Source organism: Meleagris gallopavo, chromosome 31, assembly GCF_905368555.1.
Source record: "Meleagris gallopavo chromosome 31, MGAL_WU_HG_1.1, whole genome shotgun sequence".
Taxonomy (NCBI): Eukaryota; Metazoa; Chordata; class Aves; order Galliformes; family Phasianidae; genus Meleagris; species Meleagris gallopavo.
The window spans coordinates 2132486-2142352 of NC_139434.1; positions in this window are offsets into that span (position 1 = coordinate 2132486).

Below are 9867 nucleotides of genomic sequence, written 5' to 3' on the forward strand. Positions count from 1 at the left end.
TTATCTACCAAAAGGCAAAGCTTCAGTGGGACTAACAAGGCTGTGAGCAGAGCTGCTCCTTGTCAACCTCTGGTGTTGCCATCATGGCTTGGGTGGATGGCAGCAGGGATAAACTTCACATTTCTTCTCTTGGCACTCAAGACACACTTGCCCCTGTTATTTCAACCACGGCTATCCGTTTCAGAGACCTTTCCATCGGGAATATCCACATCTAAATCCTCAGAAATGAGGCCCAAGCATGCACTGCTCGGTGATGCTGCGGGATGCCTGAATTCAGCGCGTCCCCGTTGCTCGAGCAGCACAGCTGAAAAGGGTCGGGGTGCACACCTGGAGCTGCTGCTCGCAGAGCTGTGCTGGGGTTACCCCGAGGAAGATGCAATCCCTGCAGGCAGCTCCCAGCTGGGGTCATTCACCCCCGTGCGGTGTTGATTTATGCCACGCCGCGCTCCTGCTCGCACCCGCTTGGCTCTCCCGGCGCGAGGAGCAGCCAGTCCATTAAACACTGAGTCATCCTCAGCGGCATTTAATTCGGTGAGGGGCAGCAGTTTGGATAATTAAAGGCCTCCGTGGCCAAAGCTGGCAGCAAGGCTGGAGGGGAAAGCGAGGACACCCGGCAGTATTGCTGAATAGTGGCAGCTCCCCTGCGCTCCCTCCTCTCTCCTGCTTGGATTTAAGGGTGGGTTTTAACCCTGTCCTCCCCCCAGGTGAGGACTTCCTCAGCCTGGCGAGCGCAGTGATGCTCTGTGCTATTTCTGCCTGGATTAACCACGTCCTGATGGGATCTCCCATAGGCAGATCTGCTATCTGGAGGCCTTGGCTTATTAAAAGGACAAGCTGTTCGGGGAGCCGGTAATAAAGCCATGAAAGCTTTTAGGTACCAGAGTTGAAGGCACTAATATCGCTGTGCTCTGCGTGGGTGAGAAATTAGACAAGAGTTCCTCCATGCTGATGGTTTTTTTTTTTTCCCCTCCCCCTATTCATCTTTCTCAACAATTATCTTTTATTTTGATATCTTCCTATTTAAACCTTCAGCACAGCACTTGGGATAAGGAGGAGGCTGAGTAGCTTAACAACCAGCACATGGACCCGGAGGTGCTGGGGGCTGTGCCTGGGGCTGTGAGATCTGACCCCAAGGGGCAGAGTATAACTCCCCAGGACCATCTTCTGCAGGTGAAGCTCTTTGCTGGCAACCTTGGGACAAGCCATGCACCTGCATCTGTACTGCACCTGCATCGCATACCTGGGCTATGTCATAAATCACATCTGGGTTCCCCCCTCATTTTGCTGCTCGTCACCTCAGATCTGGGTGCCCTTTGCCTGCTCTGGCTTTGCTGTGTTTTTCTTCTGATCCTTTCAAGGCTCTCACTGCTTTTCTGCCATTCTGGATATCTTGTGATCGATCAGCTGCAGCTTTCCAGAGCTGTGGCTGACATGTTGCAGGCTGGAAGAGGGTGGAAACGCTGTGCAAAGTTGTTGAGCTGAACGTGCAGCCTCATTCACTTGAGCAATTAGTGTGAGGTGATGCAAAACCACTGTGCAAAGACCATCCTGGAACGCTTTCCCTGTGCACCATCTCCACCTTGGCTATCTCCTATCATCCTCACTTGTTTTATTCTATGTCCAGAGAGGCCTCTTCCTCTGGGCTATGTACAGTATGGGGGCTGTTCCCCTGTACCAGAGGCTCTGAAGATGCTCAGGACGGATCCACATCTGGAAACATGAGACCGAGGCCCATTGATCTCATTTTGTATGGTTCCAGGTTGAGCAGGGGATGTGTGGTTGCCTGCAGTCCTGCAGCACTGCTTGAGGCCGTCCCTCCCGGTTCCTAACTCTCTTTGTTGCTCTGATTTCCCCATCAGAAGCTGTTCTGGAGCAACACAGGTAGGAACACCCCATGCTGTCAGCAGCCATGCCATAACTCCCACGGATGTGCCCAGGACATCACTGCAGCCCCAGACCACAAGTGGGTACCAGCAGTGTGTTTGTGTGCATGGAGGTGAAACATGGGGTGTGTGCAGGATAGTGGGACCCTCAGCTCCTCCCTGGGTGCAGACCCAGTCTCTTCCCCCCGGTGCTGCCCTGCTTTTCCAATACCATTTGTCCATCTGTGCTACTCCAGCTTTGCTAGTGGCTCTTTGTCCCCGTGCCCTTGTCACTGCCACAGTGCCCGTGCAGATCACATCTTCCCTTATTCCCCCTGACACCGGTTGCAGCCACAACAAAACTCATCTCGTTAAGGAAAGGCTGAGGGTAGCTGGAAGGGCGGATGGAACCCCCAACTGCTGCACACGAGCAGCACAGAGCAGTGATGGAGAAGACAAGTGCCACGCTCCAATAGATTGCCCAGGAACAGAAGAGTTAACACTGCCAGCACGCCAGCATCCTCTAAACAGCACTGATGGGAGCAAAGCTCCCCCGCTCCCCGAATGCTGGCAAACAAATGAAAGTGATGTTGCTACGAGCGTTTTTCTTTGCACCGCTCAAAGGCTGAGGACACAAAGGCGATGCAATGGGTGCAGTGGGACCAGGGAGCACCACGTGCCCGTGAGCTGCTTTGCCCACGGTGGAGCTGAGATTTGCTGCTTACAGCTCCGGAGCGACATGGGGAGGGTTTGTGGGAGCCTGCAGGGAAGGGCTGTGGCTGACAGCTCTCTGCTGCTGCTGCTGCTCAGCATTGTTCCCCAAAACCATTGCTCTGGGAGGAAATGGGATGGGCAAGGAGGGGGTGTGGGTCTGTATCCCCCAGGTTTATGGATCAGCTTGTTGGCTTCCAAGCAGCTGTTCAGCATCTCCAAAAATGAGCTCCCATTTGGCTTCTTGTGCTCATATTTGCCTTGAAGACAAATTAAACGGAGAGATGCAAATCCCCTAAAATGATGCAATGGCTGCGCTGGCCCCGGTGAGGACACTGCTTGGCACAAGGTTGGTGCGTGGCATCTGGAGGGCAGCTGCAGGTCCCTGCCATGGCCTGTCGTTGTCCCCTGCTTCTAGAGACAACAGTTTTCTTCTCTTGTTTTAAATGGGGGGGGGGAGGAAGGGGGGAAGGCCTGTTTGCTACCCAGCCCCCGACCACCAAGCCTGTGCATGGAGCAGATGGAACCCATCTTGAACATGCAAGCTCAGCAGAAGCAAAGACAATAAGTGAGTTAATTACCGCCGTGTTATGTGAGAGCTGGGGATTCCCAGGAGATGAAGCAGCCCTCTGCTTGCCATCCGTGGCCACAGGAGCTGGGGGAGCCGGGTGTGCAGAAACTCAGTCTTAGAACTCTGCAGGGATTGAGGGATCTGTCACTTCCCCTGCAGCTTTCCTGGTGCATTCATGGGGTGGTTGCTGAGTGCCATGCAGTGTCTGCCACTCACAAAGCACTCCTGCCTCTGACTTTGGAGATGTGAGCACACCCGAGGGCACAGCATCTTTTGTTTTTGTCTTACTGCTAAACAAAGCTGGGAGAGAAAGAAGAGCAGCTCCCAAACTCCCTGGTTTAAAAGTGAATTTTAATCAGAATTGCACAGATGCGTTTGGGGCAGATTTGCCACGTCCCCCTCCAGCTGTGCAATCCATGAGGGCCTCTCAGGGATACAGACATGTTGATTTGCCCTCAGTGCTTCCTCTCTGCTCCCATCAGCTGAGCAAATAAGGTTAAGCCCACAAATGGTTTCAAACTTGATTGCCCTGGGCTGCCTCGCAGCTCCCACATACCCCTCCCTTGGCACGTCTGTCCCACAGATAAGAGTGGCAATGAGAGGCTTTAATTCCTCACTTCTGCATCGGCTGCCAGCTCTCCTGCCCGCTTACCCTTGATAAATATTGCACAAAGATTTGGCTGCCAGCGTGCCGGAGATAAAGGTCCGGTCCCGACAGATCTCCTTCCTCGGTGCCTTTTGTCTTGTTATGTGTCCAATTTGTTAAACAACCCACCTGCCGCAAGAGAGCCTCTTCCCATCTCTGCTCCAGCTTCAGGTTAGTGCTCTGCCTCCGAGGGAGCTCCCTCCTCTCCTTGCACAGCGTTGGGTGGGAATTGAGGACTGTCATTTCCAGGCCTTGAATTGTCATTGATCGGGGGATCGATAGCAGGGCTGTGGCTCACTGCTCTCCTGAGGCTGGCAGGATCCTGTTCACCAGTGTCAAGCAGAATGTGGGGATGCTCCTGTGCAGCAAACCTAGAGAATAGAGCTCTGAATGTTTTGGCTGGGCTCAGCCTTGCTAAAAATCCTCTTTGCACAGCTGCAGCCAGGCTGGATGAATGCAGTTTGGATGCCAAGAGAAGGACTGATGTTGGGAGGCGTCACCAGGACGCCCTCCTGCTGCATATGGGTTTGCTGGAACTCTCCCCCCACTCCTGTAACCCTCCAGGTGATTTCAGAGCTAAAAGCTGCTCCCTGGCGATGCACAAAATGTCTGACACCAATGAGAGATGCTGGGTTGTGCAGTGGGGAGCAGTTCTGGCGTTCATAAGGAAGGATCCACAGTGCTGGGTCTGTGCAGGCACTGGTCCTGGTGCTGTGGTGCTGTGTGAGCATCGCTGCTGGACCCGGATTTATTGCTGTAGGTGAGAGGACAGGCAAATGCCATCAACTGGGGTGGGTGGGGAAAGTCCCAAGGAAGTCCCAAGTGGCTGTGTACAGATCTAGTTGGTAGCATCTCCCCCTTTTGCATCCTCTTCAGCAGCCTGACATGCTGCTATCCCAAGTGTCGTCTGCTTTAAGAAAATAAATTACAGAATAAAAGAGGTGAGTGACACAGATCTGGAGGTGTTTGAGCTCCAGTGTGGCTTCCCTGATGTGTGTGCCTGCTGTCCTGCTGCAGGAACAGCTTTGGATGCTGGTGAGCTTACAGGTGTCTGGGTTCTCCACTTTGGAGGTGGCTCTAATAATGTGAGCTTTGTCACTCCTAACTCCATAAGAAATGCCATCTAAAGTGCAACAAATAACCCACTGATTATCTTCTGGATCCTAATGCTACTCCCCGGAGATAACAAGCTGCAATTTTCCCCCTGGGCCATACAATAATCGCCCCAATTATTCCTAAGCAGTGGTTATTAAACTCATGGCACTGCTTTCATTTACAAAGCAAAAATAATTAAGCAGGTGTCTATGCTGGCTGTTTGGCTGGGAGTGACCAGGGTTATTTCTGCTTTGTTCTAGGAAAGAAGCTATTGGAGGCAATGGAAAACCTCCATGGCTTTTCTGCTCTGTGTGGCACAATTCTGTCAAACAAAAAAAAAGGTACAGAGCAGCTGCTGGATGATCGACCAAATGAATGCAGTTGGTGCCTGTTAATACTGGGGGTGGTGTCCCAAAGGAAGTAACCTCTACTCAACTAAAACATCAGAGGGATTTAGGGAGATAGCTCGGTTACCAGAGCTGAAAAGTGATGGGCAGATGAAATCCCCCTTTAGCCTCCTGCAGAAGCTGATGTGCTGTGATGGTTTGGCTGTGCTGATGTCGGTGTCTCCCAAACCAGCAGAGCACTGTGCTGCTGCAGCTGAGGTCTGCACGTTGCTGCTCTGTTTCTGGGCACACACCTGTGCTTACTCTCCTTCCTGCACCCACACGTAGCCTGGATGAGATGCACGGGTTTGCATGGACATGGAGGCTGCCGGTTTCTGGAGGAGAGAAAACAGAAAGGGATGACCAGGACAGAGGGAGGCAGTGCTGGTGAATTATGCATGACACAGGGAGGAGAGCTGTTATCTGCACGGACAAGGGCCTGTGCCAGGCAGCCTGGCTCTCCGCTGTACCTGTGCCTTCCTTCGCCCGTCTTTTATCTCCGCTCCCAGCTTGTAATTTAGCCCAAATATCAGAGGAAGCTGGAAGATTAATTTTCTCTGTTTGCATGGCAAAAGAGAGGGGCCGTGCTCTCCTCCAGACTCCCAGCTGCTTAATCCATCGCTGAACCCTGTCCAGGGAAAAGGCGCACATTTATCAGCACTGGAGAGTAGCGGTGCGAGGAGGTTGGGACCCAGTGGCTGTGCTGAGCCTGGGGCTGCACACCAGTGTGTTGCACACTCACAGCAGGGCTTGGTGTGCTCCATGTGTATGCAATTCCGGGGCGGGGGAGGCTAGGAAAACGCAAATCCTTCCTCCCATCTTAACCAAAGGACTGAAGAAATGTGTGGGGACTGGGAGAGTCCTTCCCTGCTGTGTCACCGAGCTGTGACCTTTGTGTTCTGCCAATTCGTGGCTGTGAGTTGCTCAAATATTTAAGAGATGACAACTGGATTAATACAAAAACTCCAGATAAAGATCCCTTGAGTTTAAAGCAGGAAACATCAGCTCAGCTCTTATTTCCCAGCCCTCTCCCTTTAGCTTACTCCCCGGCTTAAATGAAATCATAAATATCGGCCCACAAAGACCCTTTGTCACCGCACGTAGCTCCTGGCGACAAGAGGTCATTCATTAAAAGCCAGATGAAGGCAATAAAAAGACTCCCATTGTTTTTTAACGAGTTCAAGATTAGGCCGTGCCTCCTCCACCGCCATCGATGCACCATTGCAGGAGGGATGGGCCGCGTGCTGCTGCAGGCACCAGATTGTTCTGATCTCATCCAAGTGCTCTTTACCCCATTGCTGGTCACTGCTGGAGGAATCGCACAGGCGGACGATCACAAGCAAACCCGGCTGCTTTGGCTTCATGGTGCAAGCTCTGCTCCTTTGGCACGCTCCTTGCAGGCTGCACGGGCAAAGTGCCGAGCAATATTTTGCACAGCTGAGTGGTGGCAAAGCCTGCTATCACCCAACAACATGAGCGTGATGCCATCTGCCGGCCTGCGGCTCGGGCAAGCTGTGAAAAATTAGGAATCCATACCCAAAAATGTCCAGCTGTCTCCAGCTGAACCCAGGCTGCCCTCCCCGCTCAGCCTGCCGGGTGTTCTCCGAATGCCACCGAATGCCTCTTCTGAAATCAGTGCTGCATCGAGAGAAATGCACCTAAGATAATTTGTTCCGCTTTTTGTTTTCCCCTAGAGAAAGGTTGATGGCTGAAAGTTTCGAGCTCTGCTTTTTTTGGGTGGTTTTTCTTTCTTTGGATGACTGCTCATGAAGACCAGCGCGCTCTAACTGGTTTTGGATTAAGAAGAACTTAATAAAGGCTTCCCCTAAGCACAAAGCTGCACAAATGGGTTTGCAATTCTGGAGTTAATTAGGCAGGAGCCAGGCAGACAGATTTGTGCGAAGCTCCACCAGAAGCTGAGCCTGGTGGGGAAGGTTTGTTGCTGCAGGGCTGCTTGCTAACATGGTGCTGGGGCAGTTCCATCTGCATCCTGCACCCGAAGGATGGAGACACGGGGTCACTTCTGTACCCAAACATCCCAGGCATCTCCCAACAAGCAAGAATCCAGCATCTGGATGAGAACGGGCGAGCACCCAAACCGAGTGAGATTGCAGGAGGAGCTCGAGGAGAATTACAGCTGCCTGAAAATGTGGAGTGCTTCCGCCAGTAATCGCCGGAATCATCAAATTAGCATAAATTCTATTAACGGTTTCCCAGATGAGACGTTTCAAGGCTTCTCCCCCCATACTTGACACAAACAAAAGAGAGTATAATTGCTTTGCAATAAAGGCCTTCAATCCTCGTGCCTTGTCTTCTGCTTTGAAATAAAGTGAGATGTGAAGGGTGCATCTGGCCTGCCTGCTTTCACTGTACATTTGTCATAGAAGAGGAAGGGGAAATCTTACTGAGCTCCCCACAACCTGCTTGTCTGTCCTGTTGGCCACAGCAGAGCATCATTGTTGCACGAGGAGATTCCTGGAGGAGCTCCTATGGGGGACTCAGTTCCCAGTGCCCTTCAAACCCTCACTGGTTTTAGAGGAAGATTTGGAAACACGATGCCTGAAATTGCATGGAGGAAATGGAATGCGCATCAGGCTGAAAAACACACTGCCTAATGTGGCAGCTCACTACAAGTGCCATGTGGGCCATTACATAAAATGATGCGCCTTTTTATTGGCGAAAGACTTGTCATCCAAAATCTGGGAAGAAAACTCCAGCTGCAATATGGTGTTAGAAAGCGACATTCCTTTATTCCTCATGATATGGACTGGATGACCTGACAACCAAATGTGCTCTTTCAGAGCTCAGGTTCTACATCTTAACAGCTAGGAAATACCTATGCAGTACATTGGCATACATATTCTACTACCTAGGGTGATCGTACACCCACTTGCTTTCTCCCCATTTTTCCACCATCAGTTTCATCACCGAGCCTTTTTTGCAGACGTTGAGCTGTTTTGCCCCAATTTGGCCAATTTCTCGTTATGCTCGTTAGGCCATAATGAGCAACTTCCAAAACAATAACGTGTGAAATCCAAAGAAAATGTCCTTACCCCTGGTGAAATACAAAGATAAGTAGTTTATTATGACTCTAGTGCTTCTTGAGAAGCAGAATTAAGAGAAAACAAGGCTGTTAACACACCAAGCAAATTGGAAATGGAAAGTTTTGGATTTAGCACTCATTGATTCCTTTTGCTAAACTAATATATTGCTCCTTAAACTAATACAATGGTCCCTACTGCTAAACAAACCAGCCTGTATCAGGCTGCAGGTGACTATTGAAAAGAGGAAGAATTTGCTTATGAGCAAAAGCCTCTTCAGCTCTTCAGAATGATACTAAAACAACTCGCCTACCTATAAATACGTTCTGCCAATAGAGATGTCTTAGTGTAGAAGATTTAATTATGGGCAGGAGCTGCAGGAGGCCCAGGGCTGCTGCTGAAATCACTAAATCTCCTCAGAAATGGGGATACAAAATGCTTTGGGGGTGTACCAGAGGCTCTCAGCAGGTCCAGCCTAACAACCAACCCTGGATTTGTTTTCCAGACTGGGGCAAACTGGGGTTTTGGATGATTTGTTTTGTGCCACATGGTTAAATATCAAGGCTGGCATCTTCGTTCTGCTTTGCCATTGGCGCAGAGAATGAGGCATTTCTCCTCCAGGCCTCAGTTCTTCCGTAAATGTGGATAATTCTGACCACTTTTCGTCTCGATACCTCCTTGATGTTTACTCTTCAGGGAATCTTAAAGCTTTTTGAAACCTATTATGAATTAATTATTAAGTTAAAGCAGACTATATAGCCCAAATAACACAGTCCTGACGAAGCATCTGGATCTTCGAGAGCAATCTGCTTTATGAACTCCCTTTCCCACTTAGCAATTTCAAGCATTTAGTTCCGCTTTCTAATTGCTAATATCCATTCTTCAACTACCCGCTGTTTTGTTTCAGGTTTCAAAGATTAAAGTGCATTGTTATTTTACGATGATGTGATTCCGCTTCTTGTAATTGTTGGGTTTGGTTTGCGTTTTATTTGCGTTAAAGGTCTGTAAATGGAGGAGGCACAAAATGGGGCTTTGCCTTTTAGTCCGTGGGACGGTTGGCTCAGATGGAAGACAAAAGGCCACGCCATCATTCTTCTCAAGGGACAAACAGAACCAAGGGCCTCCTGGAAAGCTTCAGTTCTCGGAAATAGCTCTGGGGCTCATTGAGTGTCTGATGTCACTCTGCAAAACCAATGCACCGTGGGCTCGGAACCCTGCCATGCTTTGTGCCATTGGTGTAGCATAAAGTCACAGCTGGGTTTGGCCCGAGAACAGCTTTTTTTTTCCTCCAAAATACCCCTCTGCTGCCAATGGCTGCGCTCGGGGTCGCAGCAGAAGCCCAAAGATTGGGGGTCCAGGCCCCGCCGCCATCCTCCGCCTGCTCTGTTGCTAAGCAGCACAGGCTGGAAGCATCTACCAATAGTAACGATGGCGCCCGGCCGGCTTCACCACCCAGCAGCCTCGAGAAACAGCGGAGTGGAGAAACTCTGCCCTTAACAAACATGGCGCCGACTTGGCTTCAGACTCACAACGAGCAGAACCAATCAGGAACCGG